Source organism: Fundulus heteroclitus, chromosome 13 (genome assembly GCF_011125445.2).
Source record: "Fundulus heteroclitus isolate FHET01 chromosome 13, MU-UCD_Fhet_4.1, whole genome shotgun sequence".
NCBI classification, from domain to species: Eukaryota; Metazoa; Chordata; class Actinopteri; order Cyprinodontiformes; family Fundulidae; genus Fundulus; species Fundulus heteroclitus.
Window position 1 is genome coordinate 1,950,856 of NC_046373.1, and position 25,209 is coordinate 1,976,064.

The 25,209-nt window shown below is 40.6% G+C and overlaps 2 long non-coding RNA genes across 2 annotated transcripts; one reads left to right on the plus strand and one right to left on the minus strand.

Moving 5' to 3' along the window:
• Window positions 1–7,603: 7,603 nt before the first annotated feature.
• On the minus strand, window positions 7,604–10,066 carry LOC118565528. Its single transcript, XR_004932418.1, has 3 exons — window positions 9,873–10,066; window positions 8,594–8,708; window positions 7,604–7,682 (listed from the first exon to the last, which is right to left on the minus strand). It is a non-coding gene; the product is annotated as an uncharacterized LOC118565528 (long non-coding RNA).
• On the plus strand, window positions 9,855–10,354 carry LOC110369352. Its single transcript, XR_004932417.1, has 3 exons — window positions 9,855–9,911; window positions 10,017–10,077; window positions 10,292–10,354. It is a non-coding gene; the product is annotated as an uncharacterized LOC110369352 (long non-coding RNA).
• Window positions 10,355–25,209: the final 14,855 nt, after the last annotated feature.

The window sequence follows — 25,209 nt, forward strand, 5'->3', positions numbered from 1 at the left end:
TACAGGAATCTTAAGTATGTCTGTTCTTTTACAGTATTCATTGTTTTTCATGTAATTTTGCTCACGTTTCTTTCTTTTCTAAAAAACATACCTTGTGTTTTATTGGTTTGAAACAAGTGAAAGTCCACTACTTGGTTTTGCTTTCATGATTTACCTTTACTTTTGCTTGCTTACTATTTATGTCTATAATATATGAATGCATAAAATAAAACAAATATATACAGGCGTAAAAAAAAAAAAATCTAAAAGAGCTTAATCACTCCAGTGATTATCCTCAGTAGATAACTCTTTTGATGTCTTCATGTAGTTGTTGGTCCTAAAGGCTGAAGCTAACAGTCCGAGAAGAACTAGGACCAAAGGAGGCTTTTACCATCTTTAACAACTCCAATCTTAAAAATGCCAAGGCGGTTAATGCAGACATGAACCTTTAAATGGTGGTTATGGTTACACAGATGCCATTTATTATTTACATTAGAAATAGAGTAGGAGGTGTTGCGGCACCAGTGATTATCCAGTGTGAAACATGCACTCAGAAAGGAATACGTAAAGGTTTCTGACCCACCAAAAAAAAAAAAAAAAATGTAGTTTGGCCCCAGTGGATGCTATTTCTTAGTTTTTTCACAACCTTAATTTTTTTCTTACATTGTTTTTTTTTAAATTAAAACACTTGACATGTTGCATGTTTCATGCAGGAACATGATTTGTGATGCACCACCTCCCACCCCAATTTCCCATATAAACACCCACTGCTAATGTGAAAATGGTTTAAAGGTTCTTAAAATGGCTTTGGAATGGAGAACTATAACATTTTTGCAGATGGGATTGTTTTAAGATGGAATAAATATTCTTTGTCCTCTCCCAATCTGGGTACCAAATAGCTTAATTCTCCAAGACCAACTATAAAGAGAGCTAAGTGGATAAATTCCAAATCCATCAATTACCCCTTAAAAGACAAATTTTCCCTTTCCTTTCAATTTGTTAGGTATGTTTGTTTTTAAATATATTGCATAATATAACTGTTTCTGTTCTCACTGTCACATAAGCAAGCAAGACATTTTTTGTTTTGTTTCAGGAAAAAAGAAAGAAAGAAAGGAGCACCTGATCCAAGTGTAAAAAAAGTTAACCTTTCTTAGCATCTCTCAGCTGCTCCCACTCAGGCCTGAGTTATCTCTTTTGCTTTCAGTATCACTAAAGGCGCTTACGTCTCTAATTTCAATCTAACTCAGCAGATTGTGAGGGTTTCGGTAAAAATCACAAAGCACACCCTTTCCGTAAGCAGTCACACGCTGATATGTTCAAAATCATGATTCAGAGTGAAAGATCATTAAGCAACAGCTCAACGTTTCAACGTAACCAACACAGGCTTTGCGTGACATTGAGTTGGATTGTGTATGAGCAAGATTCATTTGCAATCACTTTAGACGGTTGCATGGCATAAAAAATCCTCAAAAATAACTGAACAAGATCCACTATGAGGCTAACCCCAAGATAATAAAAAAAAAAAAAAAAATGTGTGACCGAGGACACGATCAAGGGCCTCACCAAGGATTCGGATGAAAAGTTCAATGGGACGAGATGGGCGTCCTCTCCAAGCACTAGCTACACATGTCCCCACCAGCAGGATGCCATGAACAGAGAAACAGAAGTGCATCTGTCAAACAATACATTGAATAGAGCCTAACCTATTGTCCAGTGTTGTGTCCATACTGTGGATATGGGAACATATTTTTCTGAGACGGTCTGACACACGGTCGGGCTCTGCATCGGGGCTGAGAGTGTGTCACGATGTCTCCCCGTGTCTTTATGACTGGATTTGTTGTTTGTCTCTGCTTGTCAACAACATACCAGCAGCAAAAAAGAAAAAAAAAAAAAATGTCAATGTGATGATCACGCACATTCCATCTGATCATTTTCATCTAAACGCGTCCTCAGTTAACTGAGGAAAAGACCTCAGTGTTCACTGCTACAAATTGATCTTCACTGCAACCAATCAGCTTAATTGATTTTGCGAGACCTTGGAAGAGTAAAATGCGTGTCAGCAGCTAGCCCTGACGCTCCGCTTCCAGGTGGCGTCTACGCTTGATGTGAGAAAAACTACTGACAAAGATAACTTTGTTTAAAAAAAGAAATTTGCAGAAAAGTGAGTTATAGTGTGGTTAAGTCAAGTATGCAGGACAGTCTTGCTGAACATACAAAATTATTGCAAATGTTCATGTGACAGACTGGTTTCTGCCAAAACACTTTTTGGTGTAAATGCAAAATCCTTTCTGCTGGTCAATGTGGACACACATAACCCATACATTACAAATTAAAAAAAAGGCTATTCATTAATGTATGTTGGGATACATTTGGCCTTTTTTAGTGCTTTTTCCTTACCTTCTAATAAGCTCTGGTGTCCACTTGGTTTTGCCATGGTTACCATGGTCTCTGCATTTCTGTTGCTTTATCTGTTTTTTTTATCTTTGTCTTTTAATTTGTCTTTTATCTCCTTGTAACTGTTCAGCGCTTTGTATGAAAGTGCCTTATAAATAAAGTTATTATTGTTACTATTTATCATATTGGCTGTTCAAGCTGACAAGAGGCTAGTACTCCCGCAAAGTGGGTGGCGCCAAACACACAACAGATAAAGACAGTGACAGCTCAGATCGTGATCAGAAGAAAAAAACATCAATGCGCCCTCTTAAGAAAATACAATAAGGGTAGATATGCGTTTGTTTTAGTATGGATAACATATATCTTTGGGTACTAATATTGTCTAAAGACATCTATTAATTTTTTATTTTCAGTTGTTTTCTTCTTCTCCTCCTATCAGAGGACAAAGTATCAACCATCGCTGAATGGAATATGACCGCTCAGATGAGCTAAAACTGGTATGAATAGGTTTCCCTGATTGTCCACTAGGTCTAAGCAGCTAGCGTTCATGGGCATTGAGAGGTGCGTCAATGCTAATGCTAAAGGCTGCTAACAGCTACCATGTGGTTCCCCTGTCGGATGACTTTACAGAAGTTTGGGTATTTACCGGCTTTGGCTTCATGAGCAAACAGATCACTTGGGCGTAAACCGTTAATCATCATTGACCCTGCTGAGCTGATGGCCGACAAAGTGGGCACAGCTCAGTTTCCCTTCAAAGAAGCAGCTGTTTTTCACTGTAACGGATCTCATACCAGCTCTGCAACGGGACACGCAGCCGCACACCCGTTCCCATACCAATTTGTAGATCGCTAGGTAACGTTGGATTCAGAGTTTTGCCCGTGAACACTTTGACATGAGGCCCTGGGAGGGCTGGAATCAAACTCTCCTCTCAAATGCCAAAAGGCAAGTCTTCCCACTCTGTAATGCTAAATAAAATGATATATCTCTAGCAGCTGTTGCTGCAAAACTGGTTAATGCAATCACAGCTGGTCAGGCCAAACTAGAATCGACCTTAAATAACCCGTAACCCTGGGATGTATGTAAATAACACAAAGGATCATTAGGCTTTAAATGAAACTACTGGGTTGTGATAGACTGGCGACCTGTCCAGGGTGTGCCCCGCCTCTCGCTCATTGACAGCTGGAGATAGGCACCAGCACCCCTCGCGACCCCATAAGGGATAGACGTGTTAGAAAATGGATGGATGGATGGATGGATGGATGGATGGATGGATGGATGGAACTATTAGGTAGGGTTCACTTACTGACTTCCAGTCAGTAAGTTGACAGGACTCCAAGGGGAAGTCATTGTCTGTGTCAGCTGTTGCTATATGCTGTCATTCCAGCACTGTCCTGTTCACTCAGATTTTAACTATACTGTGCACTGGAACTTTGGCAGCAAATAAGGTGTAACACATAATATTTGGCACAATTGTGAAGGTGACTGACACGTGGCTTTACCAATCTTTGAATAGTCTGTCTAAAAGGTTTGATACACATTCATATTCAACACCTTTTATTCTGCTACCCTGAAATAAAGTCAAGCGCACCAAATTGCCCTGAGAAGCCAGCTACTTTATAAACAGAGGCCACCTGTGTGTAATTTAATCTCAGCAGAAATACAGATGACAGTCCGGACGAGGAGAGCATTTATCAGAGAAACCAACGGTAACTCTGGGGGAGCTGAAGAGAGCCGTAGCTCAGGTGGAAGAACTGTTTGAGAGGAAGACAATTAGCTGCGAAACTCTGGCATAAATGGAAGATTGTCAAGAAGAAAAGCATGGCTGAAAAAAATCCATAAGTATTCTCCCCTCCTGTTTGACACAAACTATGTTGGGAACATAGCAAACGTGGAGAAGATGCTCTGTTCAAATGAGAACAAAACTGAACAAATAACAAAATGTGGATTGAAAATTGATGCAAACAGATGCTCTCCACTCAGTCTGACTGAGCCTGAGGAAAAATGGATAAATCAATTCTGGTCTCTGGTTTTTTTAAACTAAATACCTCAAAAGTGGTAATAACTCTTGTAATAACAGCAATAGGTAGTTCTGTAGAACACTGAAATAGGGGGTGGGGGGTGATTAAAAATGCACAGCACACTTTTTAAAATTTCTATTCTTTGAAAAACGTTAAGAATCATGCATCATTTCCACATCACAATTCTGCACTATTTTGTGTTCTCCTGTTACATAAAATCCAAATGAAATACACAGCAGTTAGAAAAGAGGGGAATGAATCACTTTGGGAGACGCTTTCATGTAATATTCTAGAAGAATAACGTTATTACCAAAGTGTGCTAATCCTTCATTTTCAATAACGCAGCTGTAAAGCAAATAAGGGTTCGCAGAAGGAAAAAAAAAAACTTTCCGTCTGCACAAGTGCAGATGCACACGCAGAACGTTTGAATCCTGTTTTTTTGTTTAATCCTCATTTCTTCATTCTCTGACTCCTTGCGGTTTAGCCTCACATCGCCGCAGTCACATCTCTGCAAACTCGGAAATCACGCTGTATCTATCGGGCCGGCCATGTAAATGTCATAATAATGTGTCTTCTGTGCGCTCAGGAATGCCTGGCACGCAGGCCCTCCCGTCTCCTCCGAGCCATCTTCTGCTGTGAATGGGCTTCTTCACAACACCCGAGGTTACTCAGACCTGAGGGGGTTTTGGAGCAGCTGGAGAGATGCCATCAGGGTTAACTTTTTTTCTTTTTTTTACGCTCGGATCAAGTGCGCCTTTCTTCTTCTTCCTTGAAACTTCTGCCTCTGTGTGATGCTAATGACGACAGTGCGGAGGACAGCGATGAGCCTCTGGATCGCCCGTCTTCTCTTCCCCTGTCATCACGCTTGGCACTTTCTTCTGCGTAATGTGTGTCCGCGCGCTTAAGGGGAGCATTGTCATGGGACCGGCGAGCGTAAGCAGGAGACAGGCACAAAGAAGCACTCCTTTACATGTAATCACACATCATTCAAAGGCGCAAGTACACACAGAGCTTAAGGGGCGTCAGCTGTGGCAGAGTTCATGGATCTGGTGAGGGGTGGAATGCAGGAAAAGGAGCGGGGTCTATCTTTGCGAAGGAGCCGCAACCCCTAGATGGAGCGGAATGGATGATGGACAGGGGAGCCGGGGAGGTAGAGGGAGTTTCATGATTGTTTGGATGTTTCAGGCAAAGAATGGCGTGTGAAAGCTTTATAATTGTGAATAGAGTCCCTGTTAACTTAGGAAAGCTATTCAGGGGAACTTTCATACCAGCCTTACCTTAATTCGTAGGCTCTGCAGAGGTTTCATACCTGATTTGACAACCGGTGGTTTAAAGTAATTCTCAATAATCTACTCATGGTCTGCTGTAGGGAAATGTGATTAAATGCCTTCAGAAGGGCCCCGTGTGCCAATTTAGTCCCACATTTAGTACCCACGCATTGCCGTTTCACTCCTTGCTACTTCCTTTTCATACCCGTCAACAAACCATTTCTTATTCATGTAGCTGAAGCGTTGTGCGTTGTGTTTGAGGTTTAATAAACAGCTCATGTGCAGAGACGTACAGTGGCAAGAACAGAGATTTTTAAAAAAATAGGCAACAAGACAACTTAAAGGGGAAGTCACAGAATGAGCAGAACATGGAGCTAAGCAGAGTAACGAGAGGAACCAGCAAAGAACAATGAAAACCCTGCGATCTTACATGCTGACGTGAGCGTGGAGAATAACATTAAAAACAGGTGAGTTAATCGGGGGGATGTGGAACAGCTGTGGAGAGGAGCGCTGATCAGGGGAACTGGGGGAATGAGACGAATGAACACAAAAAAACACACATGGAGTTAAACTAAACAAAAAGGAGAACAAATCGGACACCAGAGAATAAGCCATAATGCACAATCAGGACTACAGGACAAGCAAGAAGCTAAACATAACAGAATGAATTTATATGAAATGAACTAACCATAATAGAGAACACAGGGGGATGAACTGATGGGGGGAAAAACCCAAATGACAATAATATAGAATTCAGAAAAACACAAGAAACACAAATGAAAAGCAAAACACCAACACCAGTGGATTATAATAAATTATTATTATTATATAAAAATATGTTTTTAATGTTTGCTTTTAGTATCTATTCTCACATGTTCTATTTTGTTTCTACATCTTATTGCTGCTTGCTTTTATTCTGTTTTATTTTCCTACATTTTAATCATGTAAAGCACTTTGCATTGTCTCTGTACTGAAATGTACTATACAAATAAATTTGCCTTGCCTATAACACTGTATAAGAGGTCCTAGAACTAATCCTTTTTTGTTTGAAGTTTAGTATTTTCATTAATCAGGACAAATAGTCTTTAAAATGCTCAAATCACACATACATTAATTAAAAAGCATTTTATCATGTCAAAATTCCCACTATATGTCAATTTTTCCATTTATTGAGGTGCTGATCCCTGTTTGGGCCAGATGACCTTTATGAATTAACACATTTTATGACCCCAGACACACGAAACAGATTTTTGGGATATATATATATACATACTGGTTTTCACAGCTGTTTCAAAATGTCAGGAGAAGATTTAACTATGGTGAGTGCAAAACATCCTGTGGTAGATGGTACAATTTAAGTGAAGGTTGAATAAAGTGTTCTGAACATAAAATTCACGTAAACTGTAGTTGAGGTTTGAGCATTTATATTGTAGTTTATCCAAATAATTCATCATATTATAACTATAGTTACCAAAAAAATTCTTACATGCTATGGTATTACATGGGTTATATACATGTGTATGAAACAAATGGTCTGTTTGTGGAACAACATGGATCATGTATACAATGGTCGTATAAAAAAGTGAGATGGCAAATTAATCCAAAACCAAAATCTTTGGCAGCAATTAAGTCAATCCCAGTTGAGGTCAAAAATACTTGTTTCCAACTTGTTTTTTTTTCACAAGAAGTCACAATATCTCTGGAACTTGGGAATATTATTCTGTTCACTTGATGGCCTTTGACATATAAAATCAACAGATATAATCAGCCTTCACAAAGAATAACTAAACCAGAACACAAACAGAAAAAGGGGCTTTTTTTCTGACTGCACAGGTAATGGACTTTGTTTACTCTTACCTGTCATTCCAGCATTCAGGGACAACTATGGCTTCTTAGGGGAAATCACCAAACTTGCTCCTGCCTGTGTTTTTTTTATTTTTATTTTTATTGCACTGATGAGTCTACGTCACATAGGTAGTTTCCAGTCAGGTGGCAGAGATGTGATGCATCACAGGTGGAGGAACTGAAAGTATAACGTTTTACTTTGCAGTCAAACATTCACCACAACAGCAAAAAAAAAAAAAATCATTCAAATGTCATTCTTTCAACCATTTTCTGTATTCGTTCACATAAAAGAATATGTAATTAACAAAGACCAAGAAGCGACAATTTCTGTTCCATTAAATGTTGGAGTAACAAAGTAGTCTGCTTGCGTTTACGATGAAAGAGTACTTGATTCCCCATAAAAGACCGAAACTCATTTCACAAACCAGTTCCTTTATGTAGCCAAAAATAGTGAGGCGCTCCCTGAGCTGCCTCTAGTTGTTCATAGAACACCAGTTTAGCTGGCCTGATATTTATAAATGTAGCAGAATCATAGGTCTAAAGAAGGCATGGAGTGAAACTGAACTCAGTAGAGTTGATAAAGAACCTGATGCATGAAATTATTTGGAACGTCACCTTGTTCTAAAGGGCGGTGTACCGTCTTGGGTTTTCACGCGTCACGCCTGCCACGGAAACTGTCCATTAGGGATCTGTTCTGTTTTACTCTCGCCCTTTCAATGTATGCCTTTAGCAAGAATTCTTGAGCATCAAAAGACAGACTTCGCTCTGACCGTCTTGATGTGTTTTTTTTCCTTTAAATCTGCCAGCCACAGTGTCCATAAGGGGTCTACCTCCTGGCTCAAAGTGTTTTGTGAATGAAGTTACTGTCTCCAATAACATCTTTCTCCTAGTCACATCTAGAGAAACATCTCTGCCTCTGGGGGTCCTCCAGGTCCTGCCTGGCCTTTGCCCTGACCCACTAACACCCTTTGATCCAGCGATCTCCAGGTTACCAACTCCTTCAGTCCCAGATCAGCTAATTCTCTTTAGCTATGCGTGATATCGACCCCCCCCCCCCTTATTTCACCACTACTGCACTTTTTGTCTTACCACAGTGAATGAAGCTTTATGTGGTGTTGAACGCCGAGCCGCGGCCGAGCTCCATCTGTCAAAGCCTCCATTGTTTTCTGTTTTTCCTGCCTATGGGTGAGCATCACAAGTCTGGCTGGAGGGGCAAAAGAAGCAGAGCTCAGTGGGTAAGGACAGCGGAGGGAGAAGACGGAGAGGTGGGGTGCTAGTCGGCGGAAGCTGAGTTAGCGTTCCACAAATAACTTTTTTTTGCAACCATTGCTTTCCAAAATTGTGAATTTTTAGAAAAGAGAGAAACAACACAAAGCTGTTCTTGATTATTTTTGAGCTATTTTTAATCACAGCCAACCTTTTCACATAAAATAAAATAAAAATCCCAAAGTGCTTGCTCAGACGCGTAAGCACTCATTTACGGACAATAGATAGCATATGGCTTAGCATTTAAGATGACAGATGTCAAAGCTGAGCGAAGAGAGAAGAGTCAAAAAAAAAAAAAATCATGAGTAGCTTTAAGCTTCCTCTGTGACCGGGTGTCAGAGGGGTCAGATGTAAGGGGGGTGGGGATGGTAGGGCAAACAACAAAGACGTAAGGAAACAGGGAGGTGGAGTGTTGTGCTGCGATAAATGTAAGTAGGTCACATTTACATGTTGTTTAGTGTATCAAAGAGGGGTTGTATTTGGGGCTTTCCGTTTACAATCCAAATATTACTCCTCATGGCACAGCAATTTTTAGTTTCACTTTCTGTCCACTCACTCTTACCGTCAGGAGGGGATTTTCTGATAGTACGCATTCATTGCTGTGTAAATAACACAAAAAGTACAAGTGAAATAGTGAAAGAACCCAGTTTTTTTTTTTTGTTTTGAAACGGAGCTTCATGGGGAATTTTAGACGAGTTTGTATTAATTGCAGAATTAGAGTCCGGTTGTGACTCAGATTAAATTGAAAGTAGGTAACGCCTTCAAACTCCCAGGTTGTCATTGACCGACGTCACAAATACAAACAAACAGGCGCGAGCGCACGCACGCACGCACACACACACAAACACACACACGCACGCACGCACACACACACACACACACACACACACACACACACACACACACACTTGGCACATGCGGCACTGGAAATGGTGTCAGCCAGTATAAATCCTTTTTGACATATGAGCATGGCATTGACCTTATTACCATGACAACGGTTACTACCAGATAATAACTGTGGCGCTGCTGACACAACAACATGGTCTTTTATTGTGTGATGTGTTGCTCAGAAGTGATTGTCTCACTTTTTTTTTTAACTTACCTTTTGCTTGCTTTTCTACTCCTGCTCCTGTCTCTCGAGGTTAGTCTCTCTTCTTTTCTTTCTGTATCTGCTTATATCTCCATGTGTTGGTGTGTGTTGGGAAATGTGTAATGCATTTGTTTGACATATAAAAAAAAAAAAAAGGTCCTAGAGCTAGAAGGAAAAGCGCCATTCCAGCAGCTTTCAAAACAAGATTGATATGAAGGTAGGTCAGACCTATCTCTGGGCATGTGAGCTCCCACTTCTGCAGTGTGAGTGTGTGTGTGTGTGCGAGTGTGTTTCAAATCTGTGTACACCCACGCGAAAGTCTTAAAATAAATGCTTCTTCTTTCATACATGTGAGCGCATTCAGTGGAGCTGAACAACATTTCCACCCCCTCCTTTTTTCCCTCTTCTTCCTGCTCCCCTCCACCTTACAGTCCTGCACCCATCCTAACGGAGACAGTAGGGAGAACGTCAAAACAAAACCCAAAAGGAACGGCAGCGCTGGTAAACTGAGAATTCCAGCTTTTAGATACCATTGCTTTACAAAATGTCCTCTTTAAATGATTTTAAAATGCATTTTCCATTCAGGGATGCACGGCAGTGCAGTTAGTACCACTGTTTCCTTGCAGCGAGAAGGACCTTAGTTCAAATCCTGGCCTGGGGTCTTTCTGCATGAAGTTTGCATGTTCTTCCTGTGAATGTGTGGGTTCTCTCTGGGTGCTTTGGCTTCCTTCCACAGTGCAAAAACATGACTGTTAACTAGTTCCTTTAATTTGCCCTTAGGTATGAATGTGTGTGCTTGGTTGTTTGTCCTTCATATACTTTCTACCAATGACCACAGGAGATAGGCACCAGCTCCCCTGTGACCCTGCACGGATAAGGGGGTAGAGACAATTGTCTCTAGGGGGTGCCTATCTCCAAACAACCATGCATGGTCAGAGTCACTCATGAGGGTACTTTAGGGAGACCAATGAACATAACATGCATCTTTTTGGACTGTGCGAGGAAGAGAGAATACCTGGAGAGAAACCACACATACACAGGGAGAACATGCAAAGTCCAAGAGCCCAAGCCAGCATTCAAACCCAGAACTTTCTTGTTGTAAGGCAACAACAATAACAACTGTGTAGCCATGCAGCCTCTAACACATTAAAAGTGCTATGTCTTACAAGCATGTGCTGCCAAAATGTATGCTAGCATACCAGTGTGCTACTAGCTAAATTGTCACAGAACTGGAGTCCCGTCCCTCATCTCCCAGGGCAACATGAGGATGGCCTGCATGGTCCAAGTGGTGCTAGAAAAGCATCGGATTATCTAGAATATGTTTAGATTATTAGGCTAGTTTAATACATTTTGCTGGACGGTGGTGGACATTAACCCTGGATTGAATGGCGAATATGAGCAAGTACGATTGAGGTAGAAGGACTGATCTTTCCTCATGGCTGAATAACTTCTTGACTTATATGTGTTTGAAAGTGAGAGTGTATTGGGAGTCCTTGAGTATTTCAACCAGTGTAGGCACCATTACACTCCATCTTTCTATGTAGTCATACATAATTATGATTATTGATTTCCCTCTGGGATCATTCAAGTATTTCTGATTCTGATTAATAAATTGTATTTCACTCATTTGCAGGATATTCAGGAAGTACAATTTTCCTTCAGATGAAGGATATCCACAAGAGGGGAGCATCACCTGTTACATCTCTTGACACTTAAGGAGCAGGTGGCATTACCCAAGAAGCCAATGTAACTCCTTGGCCAGCAGCAATTTCCATCCACCAGTCTGTGCACAGCCTCCATGGTAACCTACTGCTGCTCTGGCCAAAGGTGGCGGTTGGTCCGCTCACTTTCATTACTTGCCCAGTGCATTGAGTGAGTCTGCTGGAAAGAAGGCTGTTAGCTGCCAGCATCGCCAGTACGTCCCCCTGGATTCAAAGACATCAAAAACCAAAACAGCTGTGCCCGTGAAAATGCAGGGGTAATTAATCCACCGTGTTATCTGAGAGACCAAAATGAGCAAGCCAAGGCAGTGATGGAGTTGTTCTGCTCTGCTGCCCAGCTTCCATCTCCAAGCGCACTGTATTCCGACCGTTATTCCCCGGCCAGCCTAGCTCTCCCTCACCGGCTGGCCATGCAATCCTTTATGCCATCCATTATGCACCGTACATCATTGAAGGCCGTGCTTATCACAAACAGAAGCTGAGAAAAACCCCCAAATTGTTGTGCATCACACTTTTATGCAGCAGGAAACGCTACTGTGGATGGACGCGCAGTCATTTCAAGAATATTCATAAGGCAGATGGACATAGTGCACCTTCATTTTAAAGCAATTAAAGTCTCGGGTGATGTTTGGCTTTGTGGCATCCAGTATGTTTTCTGTTTTATCATTAGTCCCTCCTGGGGAGGCTGTTAACATTTGCTCTCATACTACATTAGCTCAGCTCAGTTGGCATCAGCAGTTTTGAAGGAATTCATTCAGAACTTTAAAAACACTCTGCATGCGGACACTTTGGACTCTCGAGTGAGCAACAGAGGGAGGGAGTTGTAGGTAGTGAAGGATGGATGGATGTGTGGTGAGTCAGAGGGGAGATTCAGGCAGAGAGAAGAGAGGGAGAAGTGCTGATGAATGGGTTGATGGCACACTGACCCACTAATGTTGCAGCTGTACTGCCAGTGGCTCTGACTGGCCTGCTGAAACACACACACACACACAGTCACACTGACACATGCAAATTACTACATCCTTCTTTTACTCACTGGACTTATTTCTACTTTACATCATGTAAAAATACCCTGTATAGGCAAGGGTTACTTACACATCACATGATTCTCCTTCTTACTCAGTTGGGCATGTACCGACAAGAGACTGGAAACCACAATTTGTCACACTTCTTATTCTGATTTCCTGCCTGTTGGTAAAGGTCGTAACAATGGAGGAAGTAACGTAATGCCACAGCATAAATACCAGGTTTCACAACCTTTGCCCCCACTTGCTTTATAAATTAGGTGTTGCACATATTTTTGGACTGGAAAGCTTGACACACAATAGAAAATAACCTCATAGGGTATGGGGGAACCTCGCTTTTGGAATGACGATAATCTGACATTTTCAACACGTTTAAAAATGAGGCATGTTAAAGTCCAAAGGGCAGAGTTTGAGAGTGTGAATAAGTGTAGCCATGGATTAAAAATCATACATATTTTTTTTATCACCGTAGTTTCAAGCCTTTAAATGAGAATTCTGTAATCTGATGTTCTTGTGTAAAAACATGTCTGTAAAGCTACACAATAACTTAAATTCTAAGTCTAATAGTGGAAGGTTTCTCCATTGTCACTCTGTTGCATAGTGGGGTAAGTCAGAGCCTTTGATATGAGGGACTGGGTTTGAATCCCAGTTGTGTCAGGAAGTACACCTAGGACAAAAACTCTGCCAAGCCTTGGTGCAAGTAATAATGACATGCAGTAGTGACCTTTGAATGAATGAGGAGCCAAAAGGACTCGCATGACTGAATGTTTCGGAGCAACCACAAATTTAAAATTCGAGATGGCTGCCTTATACGGAAAACTTTGTGATAGCTACAGTAAAAAACACAACTCTTTCACAAATACAAGAGTATACAATGTCCTTTAGTAGATAGGTTACTACAGTGTTGAAAAGTAATATATTGTTACTAGTTTGTATTGCTGACAGTGATTAGTCTGGTGACTACGCATAACAATTGGCAAATCCCAAAACTTTTGGAACACTGGGTTTCATTCCCTGAGACCTGAAAAACAGACTAAGTAGCCACCTGCACTTCTTTCTTGTTTCATGATGTCCTTTTCGGTTTGTACAGGGAATCCTGCAGATTTTCTCGGCTGGTTGTCTTTTCTGAGATGCTGCTGGTGCTTCTTATTATTGTCACACTCATTTTGTTGTTCCTATTTAGTTTTGAAATAAATGATACCTAAATATAATGGCAATACAGCCCAAGTATCAATAGTGATACCACCAGTGGTAGACCATACTCCATTAGTGAAACTTCGGTGAAAAGACAAAGATGGCATTACCTTCCATCTCAACAACTTCAAAATCAGTTTGAAAAGTGAACGGTGAACCCGGATCTACATATCTTTTTTGTGTCCTGTGTGGCAATGTAGCCTTAAGAATTGTTGTCTTAATGCCAAACGGAGCCCAACAGATTTTACTTTCACAAGTGGAGCCTTACTGTCTTCGCCATAGTGCTCCACTTAATTTACACATGCAATAAGCTTTATTAGCTTATTGCAACTATTTCATGTTCAATAAACATTAAAACAGAAAGGTAAAAGAGGAAAAAAAGCAGAGAAACAGATGAGACAAAATGCTAAAAGGGAGAAAAAGTGAAAGAGAAATATGAGGGGAAAGGGAGATAGCAATATACCATCTACATATCTACCTAAATATGTCCATTGCTGTTTAAATGGGGTTGAACGTTGTTGAAGGTTAATCAGACTAACCAAACCTGACTTTTAGCATTTTTGTTTAGGCAATTTTTTATGCAGGGACTAAAATTTTTTTAATTTTCCACATTTTGCTAGGCTAACAAAAAAACAAGGACTGGTAAAACACAAATAGTTAGTAAAATAAGTATTTGGAGGGATGGCTTTAAACCATACCTTCATCGATGAGCGTTGGACTCAGTACGTTTAAATCATGCCCATTCAAAGCTTCCAGTGGGCACATTTGATTCTGATGTGCAGTGGAAAGCTTAGCTTAGAGATTTTCCTTACAGCCTGTGCCCCATCCTGTACATCAATATGAATGTTATCTTTACACAACACACAACCTTGATGATCGGAGTGGGCAATAGCGGGCTTTTTACACCATAGCATATACTTAAAATTTATTGAGAGCAACAGTAAACTTAACCTTTTCTCCTGCGGCTCTCCTACTTTTTACATTAATGCATGTTTTTATCCCAGGTATTACAGATTCCTCTAATAGTCCAAAAACATGCATATTTGATGAACTGTTCACTCTAAATTGAACTGATATGTGTGTGTGTGTGTGTGTGTGTGTGTGTGTGTGTGTGTGTGTGTGTGTGTGTGTGTGTGTGTGTGTGTGTGTGTGTGTGTGTTTTGCCCATCCTGTGTGTCTCATAGTTTACCTTGTAATGGAGTTTGTTACTTCTCCAGGGTACAACTCACTTCTGGGCCAATGACTGCTGGTCAGTCATATAAGCAGATGTAAAAAACGAATGGCTGGATGTAAAATATCCATTTTACCATCCGGTAATGAAAGTATCTTGCATGACTAACTCAGGCCCTGTTTACATGACAACATCTTCGGGTGAAAATGAACAGTTTGGTTGCGTATGTGCTGTTCATTTATACGACAACGCTGATTTTTTATTTATTTATTTATTTATTTTTTTGCCTTTCAACGGCACAGTTTGAAAATGCTTCCAGAGTGAAAGGCTTGAAAACGTCCTGGTCTCTGTTGTCATCCAAACAGCAAAAGACAGTTTTTTTCTTCCAAAGAAATCCTGGCTCGTGCGCAGTATGACGGAGATTGGTAGAAATTAATGCACAGGCACAATGTTACAGCTAACAAAAAATTTTAAAAACCACATAAGAAGAAAGATTAGCGGAAAACAGAGTACTGTTCTGGCAGCAGAGTCTTCTGAATTTTCCCAGGGATGGGCTTTAAATCATTCAACGTTACCCTAAGCAATAGTTGAACCTCATTGCCTGGCCATAGGAAATCTTTGCTCTCTGCCAGTTTTAATAACTAATAACTAATACCTGCCAGGTTTATTAGTTGTGGCACCTTTTTGTCAGTGCGCATGCGCACTACTCTCAAGTCTCAGGCAATGACTGAGACACATATTTTCCTGACTTCACTTTCCTGCCACACACAACATTCCTCACACTGAAAACAAAGACCAAACTGAATGGCCTGTGAGTGATCCGTTCACTGTGTTATCCATTCAGAGTTCAGTCTGAGCCTCTACGGAGCTGTTCTGGCCTTTTGAGAGCTTGGTGGACATCTTTAGTTGCTGCATCTTAGTTGCTGCATCTTTAGTTACTGGTCCTACCACTCTGCATCAGCAGAGTGGTAGGACCAGTTCCTCCCACCCCCGCCCCGCCCTGCCTTAACCCTAACCCACGACAATAAATGTATCATACAACTGGAAAACTCTGTATTGAGTTTGAAAGAACATAGCACCCCTAGTGGCGGGGATTGGATTTACACATTTTTTTTTAGTTTCTACTGCTACTGTGTAAATGGAGATTGTAATTAAAATGCTTTTTATGTAAATGTTTTAACAGAAGCAAAACTAGTTTTGTTTTTAGTGGATCATAATCATGTAAACAGGGCATCAGTCGGACACTTTGTATCTAGTTAAATCCTTCTCATATAAACAAATAGATAGATAGATGAATCATAGAGAATATGAAAGAACCTAGAAAAGCAGTATCTCCAGGAAGAGGGAAATAAAAGATCTACAGTATTAACATGAGATTTAACGTAGCCATTTATGGTCATCCCAAGACGCCAAATGACTTACTTTTGTTGATGCTGATGGCATCTTTGCCATGATCTTTCTCTTAGGACAATCTCTTTTAGGTATAGATTTGGTCTAAAGAATGAAGCAGCATGTTGGCTGGATGGGTTGTAAAGAAATGAGTTCTCTCAGCCCTAGCAACCTAGGTTTGACCAACTAAATCTCAAGACAGTCTATTTTTGTGTGCTGTTTGATTCTGGCTCTGGGTTGGTTTGGACTCAGAATCTGCTTCGTTAGAAACTAAAAGGCTTGAAATACTCTCTTTGACATTATTCACTTGTGTGTGTCAAACAGTCCTCAGTGTGTTGCAATGTGAAGCCAAGCGTTTCTGACAAAAGCGGCGTTATGTGTAACCCAACTGAGAGTGAGTGACAGGTCTTTCTGGAAAGGATGGCTGGATGTGGCTGGATATGCACTCATTCAGAGTGGCTTAACACTGGGCCTTTAATATCACCATTAGAGACACCCATGGGACGCCATCTCCCTTAAACAAATTGGCCAGACAGAGTGCTGGGCAAACTGTCAATGCAGGGTTTTTGTTTCTTTATGGTTGTTAGAGGCAACATTTATTCATTGCATTGGGTGTGTATGAAAAGAAGGGTATCATTTCACTGTAGGCCTTACGATATGGATCCTTCCCACAGCATGATACGTTACAGCCTGGGGTCCTTTGTAACGAATATTCCTTAAATTATAGTTTTTGCTTTTATCTAAGATAAGGTCCCAGCTTCACTTATCAAATACCATATAGTGAAGTGAACACTGCCGATAGGGGATTCATCAAATAGAACTGAATTAAAAATAAAGCAAGGTCTAATCCACACCATAGCCTCTCAACGTTGGACATTCAGTCATATAATGTCATGGATATTTCGGAACAATCAGTGCCTGCCTTTATTCAGTCCATAAAAATATGCTGAAAATTAAAGTTTTTAGCTCATGTATCCTGTCTTGGCTGACCCAATCGATCAACTCCGCCAATCTTTGAAATATATGTAGAGATCAGAAGATGTCTCTGTTTTCACCTCTCAACCACATTTTCACATAGCAACGTAATCGCGTTCGCATCTTTTCAAAGTCAATGTGTAGTTAAAACCAAAATTATTTGTACTCCTGGGAGATTAAGAGTACACAAAACTGTTGAAAAGCGAGAGTCACTTTTAAACAGAGAATAAAATGATGTAAAAGTGTAATTCTGAGATTCAATACGGCAAGTGACAGACATACTACGCCCAGCCTCATCCGGTCAAGGACGCCAGTGTCATGAAATCCACGTGTTGGGAAAAGTGTGTCTCACGAAGTAACATCTACTTTGCTGTCAGCCTCTGACTCCAAGCTGAGAAGCAAGTGTATGAAATCCCGGATGTAACGAGTGCCTGACACCCTGTTGTGTTGATTAGACCCTTATTATTAAATGAGCAGGAAGTAGCTCTTGGGTTGTGTTGCTGCGTCAATAGAGACGGCTCGTAATGACCACACATCAGGCTAGTACAGTATTACTGAAGAATGGAAAAATACTTGACCCCTTTTAAATTGGCTTGTGTGACAAAATGTCTGGGTACTCGGCAGAAAAACGGAACGGCAGCGCTCATTATTAGATGCTAAAGACGCTAAAGTTGGAGGTTCCTATGAATTCCTTGGTAAAAGGCTGTTTCACAGGATTTCATGAGAACATATTGTGTTTAATCATCTGTAGTTTAAAATCTAACAGCGCTCTACACTGAAAGTAGTTTTTTTTTTTTTTTAAACTTGGCTTTAGGTTTATTAAAACTTTATGTAGGTTGTGAAAACAAAAATAGTTTTTGACCATTAGGGCCACCTTAAAATGAGAAAGTAGGAAAATTAGTAATTTATGGGTAAATTAAACCAGAATATTTAGCTTGAAATATTGTGTGCACAGATTACTGGTCCCTGATAAACACAGAATGTAATTTTTGAAACCCTGTTATCATAATTAGGAAAGTGAAACATGGGATTCTTGCTAAAATCGTCTTCGTCTTAGTCTGGTGGAACCAATGGCTTGTGTCTTGTCGCCTCTAGCAGAACAGTTTATTACAGTGTCTGTAATGGTGAGTTCAAAGCAATAAAGGGTCGGCAGATACAAGAAAAGGTCAGCGGCTCTGACATAATGCAGCAAAGCCTAAAGAGCTACAGTAGTCGGACAGCTTTTGGCACCAACACACACATGCACACACACACACACACACACACACACACATTCAGGCTTTGCCCTGCCAGCACAGCCTCCAGGCTGGCACATGGAGCAGTGGGGGGAGGGAGACTGTATGCCCAAGGATGAGACTGAAAACAGAGCGATCAAGGGATGGTAAGATGGCTGCACAACTCTGCCTCCCTATTACATTCACTAACTGTATACGAGCCAGACCTTCCAACGCGGATCAGGACGTGGAAAAATAACACCTCCGCCATAAAGCTCACAGGGATTTTGATTTCTGATTTCATGAAAACTATTACTGAGTGATTCCTGATAGAGCCATTCACTGGAAAAAGCCCCTCAATGATTATTACTGGAATTCAGTTTAAAAGACAATTTGATCTGTCCGATGAACGCGATCGTCACGCAGCGTGGGCGTTGCACTTTACCCCGATATAAACGATACAGGCAACAGAGCTGATAACGCTGTTCAAGAAGAGGCAAATGAGTTAGCAATCAGCAAAGACACAGCGCGCGAGAAGGAGGGGTGCTGTGTGGAGAAGTGTTGACCTAATTCTGCTCAAATGGCTGCTCGTGTTATAGACAGAATTGTTGGTGCCATAAACTGTGATGCCTGAGACTGGGCTTGAAATGGGCTTGTAGAGTAAACACAACCGACGTGTTATCTACCCAGGTGTACAAATATAACATAATAATCCCCAATCTATGTGTTTTTGAACTCACGCTGCTTAGTATGCGCAGCTCTGCTTGATGGGGGAGGAGAGGCAGTCCCGCATCATTGAGTAAAGGGAAAAACTGGATACACATTTGCACACTCGGTGAGAAAAGATGGACATTAAAGGTTGCGTTGTTGAGATCCCAGTAGGATAAATGCACACTGGATGCTGGAGGGCATAGCGAAGACAACAAGGAAGATTCTTGAAACTGGAAAACCAAGAGTAATTTTTTAATACAGGCGGAAAATACATTTTACGTTATCGCGGAAGCAGACAACTGGAAGTCGGGTTTCTCGCTGTTTCAAAGAAGCCAGTGCAATATATATCTGTCTGCAAGTCTTTTTGTCCCCCTCTCTGTCTCCTGTTACATGCTGTCATAGTTGACAGAATCATACGTGGCACCAATTACCTCGGTCTCACCCTGCCAGGTTGAGCGGAGCAAAGCCAGAGCAAGTGAAATGACAGCAGAGGAGCTCTTTAAACTCCACTGGGGGGGTTAGACCCTCTCACTTTGACCGGAACACACGTCTCTGACCTCAGAACCTGTCTCTTTTTGTGTCTTTGGACATTTCTGACTTGTATTAAAAAAAAAAAATGGCCAGACAGCCTATCCCGGACAAAACACCTTGACATCTCTCACACAATATTAAAACTTTAAAACCAAAACCAATGAAAAGTGAAAAGCAACACATTAAGATCAGATAAAACCAGTGCAACTCTGAAAGATATTCACCTATAACATATGAACATCTCGTTTTCCCGAGGCTGTTTTGGTCATCTCTACATCTCTAAGATGGAATATACATGAAAGCACTACAAGTGGAAATGGCTTGGGTTAATTTGTTCCCTCATCAATTTGTACCTCCCTTTGGTACCCATGCTTTACTTGATTCCTTTCCTACTTCTTAACCGCTGTGTATCGCTTTTCGTTGTCGTTTGGTATTTCCATGAATTCTGAATATGAAGTGTAAGAAAAGCTAAAATCTCAATATAACCGTCGAAAAGGTGCTCCTTAGCAACAATCTTAAATTTTGGGAAGAAATCACAAGCACTCACAAATAAAGCAAGTGGATCGTAACCAGATTTTAAGTTGAGCTCCAAAATGCAAAAAGAAGTAAAAGGAACAAGAGAAAATACAATAAAATAGGCAAACGACAGAAGAGTATGTTTAAACTCAAACTTGCTGATCATAAGATAATTAAAAGTGTAAAACTATTACTTTAAAAGTCTAATTCCGCGCATTAATCTGTCTTTTATGTCGTTATGTCTGTGTTTCATTCATATTGTCATAACCCCCAATAGCAAAGGGATAAGGCTTTGAAATTTGAAGAATTATTGAAATGAACAAACGTTTTTTTCTATAAGGTGCCGTCGCTGTTTAGGTTGGAGGCAATGATGGCTGTTTTACATTAAAAGATCCTAATGGTTATGAGAAATAGCATTGAATTGGTAGACCTACTGCCTGCAGCTTCAAACCAAAAGACAAAATCTCTGAGAGAAGCGCTCAAAGAACAAAAAACATCTTCAAAGGGTTTCTCCTCTCACAACAGACTTGCCAGCTTGGAGTTTGCAACATAGCACCAAAGATGGGACTACAAAAGGTGGAAGAAAGGTTTCTCCTCTGACAAGACATAAATGGCATGGCTTTCAATGTCAATGGCAAAAAGAGGAGATGCCTCTGGATATGTTTTCTACACACCACATTGGAGGAGGTTCTGTCATAGTTTGGGGAACTATTTCCTTGCACAGGAGCATCAATTACAGCTAGTTATGTGGAGATGTTGCTGAGTGCCTGTTAATGGAGGGCCCTGGTCCAGGAATTCAAAACAACCGTCTGATTCCCCTCTTTGGAACCACCCTGTTCTAAATCCCCCAGAAAACGTTTAGAGATGGATGGGAAGAAAGGTTACCAGGAACAGTTCCTGATTCCAGACCTTGGATGCTCTTTGTGAAGCATCTCTGTCTTGGTCACATGAAGAGATGATGAAAACACTCGCTACACGGGCTACAATCCTCTTTTAGCCTTCCACCAGGGTTCCTTTTGGTGCTATGGACTTTATCTGACAAAGACTTTCATACATTTAAATGTAATTTTTCAGTAAAGTGCTCACCTGTTGCTTCAATGTTTTTCATTTTGAAGCCCATTGATTGGTTACAATTAAGAATCAGAAAATTGGAACATTGTATTTTTACCTTTAGATGTTGATCATAACTTTATAACGTTACTCACATTACACCTTTTCCAATACATTATGTTTCCGAAGAGATAAATACAGATTAGGAGCCCTGCTCAAACGTCTGAAAAAATTACAGCTGGTAGGTATTATTCATTGGAAGCATAAAGCCGCATTTTCTCACAATACCCTGAAAGAAAATTTCTTTAAATTGTCGGTTGTGAAGGCTGCTGTGAAACATTGCCCTGGCAGGTGCGAATTGATGCAACGGCTCCGTTTTTCTCTAGATGTTTAGGCACAAAACAGCTGAAACTACAAAGTGTTACCCTACAGAGTAATACTTGAGAATTACAAGTTGTCTTCAAAGAATAAAACTAAACCTTAAACCTACAGAACAGGTAGCAACTGAGGAGTTAGCATTTTCCACAGTTTTCAGATAATGCATAAAGGGCTCCTCCTCACATGTTACTTCTTCAGCTGGGCCTGACACGCCTCGGTGTCACGCCTCGGTGTCATGTGTGAAAACAACAGGATGGAGCTGGAGGTTTGATGTTGAAACGTCAGAGATATGCCTCACTGCCTTTTTCCCACCGAAATGGGGCGGAGCAGGCCTCACAGCAACATCTTTTTTGAAGGAGAGAAGAAAAGAAAACAACACACACACACACATGCAGAGGGTGAAAAGTTTCAAGTCAAAGAGATTCCCACAATATAATAACCTTGGGTAAAAATACGACAGTTTTGCTCTATATACTAAGACATAAAAAAGTGTGAAAAATTCTTACTTACACTTAGAAAACAGAGATGCAAGTAAACAATATTTCGTCTGGACTGATAATGTTGTTTATTGGAGCCATGATGTTAACAATCTCTATCTATATCTATTGTTTTTACTTTAACATAGACTTAAGAAAAATAAAGCATAAACAGTCACTGCGTTTAGTTTTAGTCAACCAGTTGCCATTGGCACAGAATTTTTTGAAAAAGCAACATAAGCACAACAAGCTACTTTTAGCTTGTTCAGTAATCAGGCTGTCTGCGCTGGCAGCCAGTCTGCAGTCAGCTGCTTAATACATATGCACTGCTGCCAACTCCTCAGCGAGGATAGTAATTATTGGCTGAAAGGTCAGTAGAAGTTGTCAGATGACATCTTTGCCTAATATGCATTACTAACCATCTGCGTGTAATTATCATGGACGTTGTCGGAGAGCGATATGACACGTGGGAGTCGCAGTAAGTGATAAAAAAAAAGATTTAATAAATGATATTGTTTTCTACTTCGATTGGTTTTCTGAAGTCTGGCTTGGTCAGCTGGTGTGAGGTGAGCAGGGTTGTTTTATTTTAGGCTTCTTAAAGCCAGAAAAAATGTCTTTAAATTCACCTTTTTTTTTAGCATCTCAGGAAAATTAGCTGAAATCATAGAGATTGAACATTTTGGTAATTTAAATAAACTTTTTTTTAACCTGTATAACTGTAAATAGCCTGTGCCTGATTTTGATGCTTTTTATATTTAATCTAGCTGAAACAGGGTCTTTAGAATACTTTCAAATATGAGATTCCACACGTTTTTCTCAGTCTTACACCTTGAAATGCTCTCACCACACCAAAAACAGCATGGAGAAAACTCAGATTACTCATAAACAAACCACATTATATCTGAAATGGCCTGAGTCAGCCCCACTCCTTCTGGACTTTGGCCTAGAACTTGTAAGAACAACTGAGGTTGTTTGGAAATGTACCAAAACACCTCAAACTTCACATCAATTTACACCTTAAAGCATAGAGAATATGACAAAGTAACTGAGATATCAAGTTGTTTAATTTAATTATTGGTATAGTAAGACTCCCCCCGCTAAATCTTGTCCTTTGTCTCACGATCTCTCAAGGTGATCTTTATACTAGAACCACATTTACCCAGCCGCGCTAACAACACACACATTCACACATTGATCCTCAGATTGGCGGGAACTTGAGGTTAGGTGCCTTACCCAATGGCACATTGGCATGTCTACCTTGGTCGGTTGGTAAAATAGTCTAAACGTTTGAGGTAGTAAGAGATATAAGATACTTATCTCTTTTTTTATGTTTCAGACTTAACAAGGCAAGCCTGTTGATGTTATAATACGGAGGGACCATCACTGAGATAAGGCGGTGATCCACCCTAATAAATTACAATTCAATCCCATTCAAGACGGCTCTTTCAGCTCCTGATGACTCCCCCGATGGTGCCGCAGGTTGGCATCTTTGAAAGTGCAAATCCTCCCGGAACTCAGCACCAGCTTGACCGGAAATAACTTTCTCTGTAAATCAGGTGAGACTGAAACTCCAGCAGGTACATCTAGTGCAGGGGTCACAAACCTTGTTGACCCTGAGAGCTACTTCATCGGTACTGTGTCACACGAAGGGCTACTAGTACTGACCTTTGAACTAGAAGAGTCAGAGTTCACCAGTAAACATATTTAGAACAGCCTTGATGGCACCGCATGTGGCCCTTGGGGGCTCCCTGGTGACTGTGGGCACCGTGTTGGTTACCCCTGATCTAGTGACTGAAATTGTTCTCTATTCTACTTTACAAAATTGCTCAGTCTAACTGGATGGAGAACATCTGCCAATAGCCAATAGCAAAGTGTTTCCACAAACTGTTAATTGGATTTGGATCTGGACTTTGACTAGGCCATTCCAATACACGAGAATGCTTTGAACCCATGACATAATTTTCCTGTATTTATCTCCATTCATCTTCCCATCAACTGTGACCAGGTCCTTTGTCCCTGCTGAAGAAAGGCCTCCCCACAGCATGATGCTTCCACCACCAGATGTACTGTGGATATTTGTAGTGGCCATCAAATGTGAATGGATTTAATAATTTAATAATTATATAGTTTCTAAAGAAAATGTTGTTGCCCTTGATTCCGTTTCAAGGTATAAAGTAAACAGATCACAAATGCACTCCACATTCTTCAGATTTTTATTTGTAAAAAAAAAATAATAAAAATTATGAAAATGTCATGACACATTCCTTCTCCTTCATAATTTTGTCTTAGTTTGTTGGGGTATATCACATAAAAACCTGGTAAAATGCATTGAGGTTTGTGGTTGAAATCTAATAAAATGTGAAAAGGTTTGGGGGTGTTGCTAATAAAAAAGCTAAGAAGATTTCAGCTTTGGTCAATGCTCTACCTAGATTAGTACTAACATAAATAATGGGATTGAGGTGTCAATATCTTCATGCCGTTGACGTGGGGCTTTCTGTTTTGCTTAGTATCAAATCTGATGAAGAGTCCGATTTACAGATGCCAAGTTATATGATGCAAAGTTATCAGTAAAAACCATCTGCTCCTCATTGGTCGATAAAATATATATCGTTATCAGGCCATGACATCAGCTTGTCCTAAAGCCACAAAGCATCAAAGTTAAAAACAAACAAACGCCTCATTCAGCCCAGCGTCTATTTTGGAAGCGCTTCGACCAGAAGAAGCGAGGGAGCGGCCACGATCTGCTGCCGATGATCAACAGATGGCTGATTAGCATTTCTAAATCTGTAGTCAAACTCCGGAATGACAGGAATTCATGCCCGAGACTTTATCTGCATCCAGCAGCCTCTCTTTCTCTCCCCGGTTCTCGCTTTTGATCAGCCAGTAAAACATTATTCCGATGGCTCATTGATCGCCTGGGAGTTTTACACGGGGAGGTAGGATTTTATGGCAGCGTGCCCATGGAGAAACACACACAAGGGCTGCACAGTTTACTCCT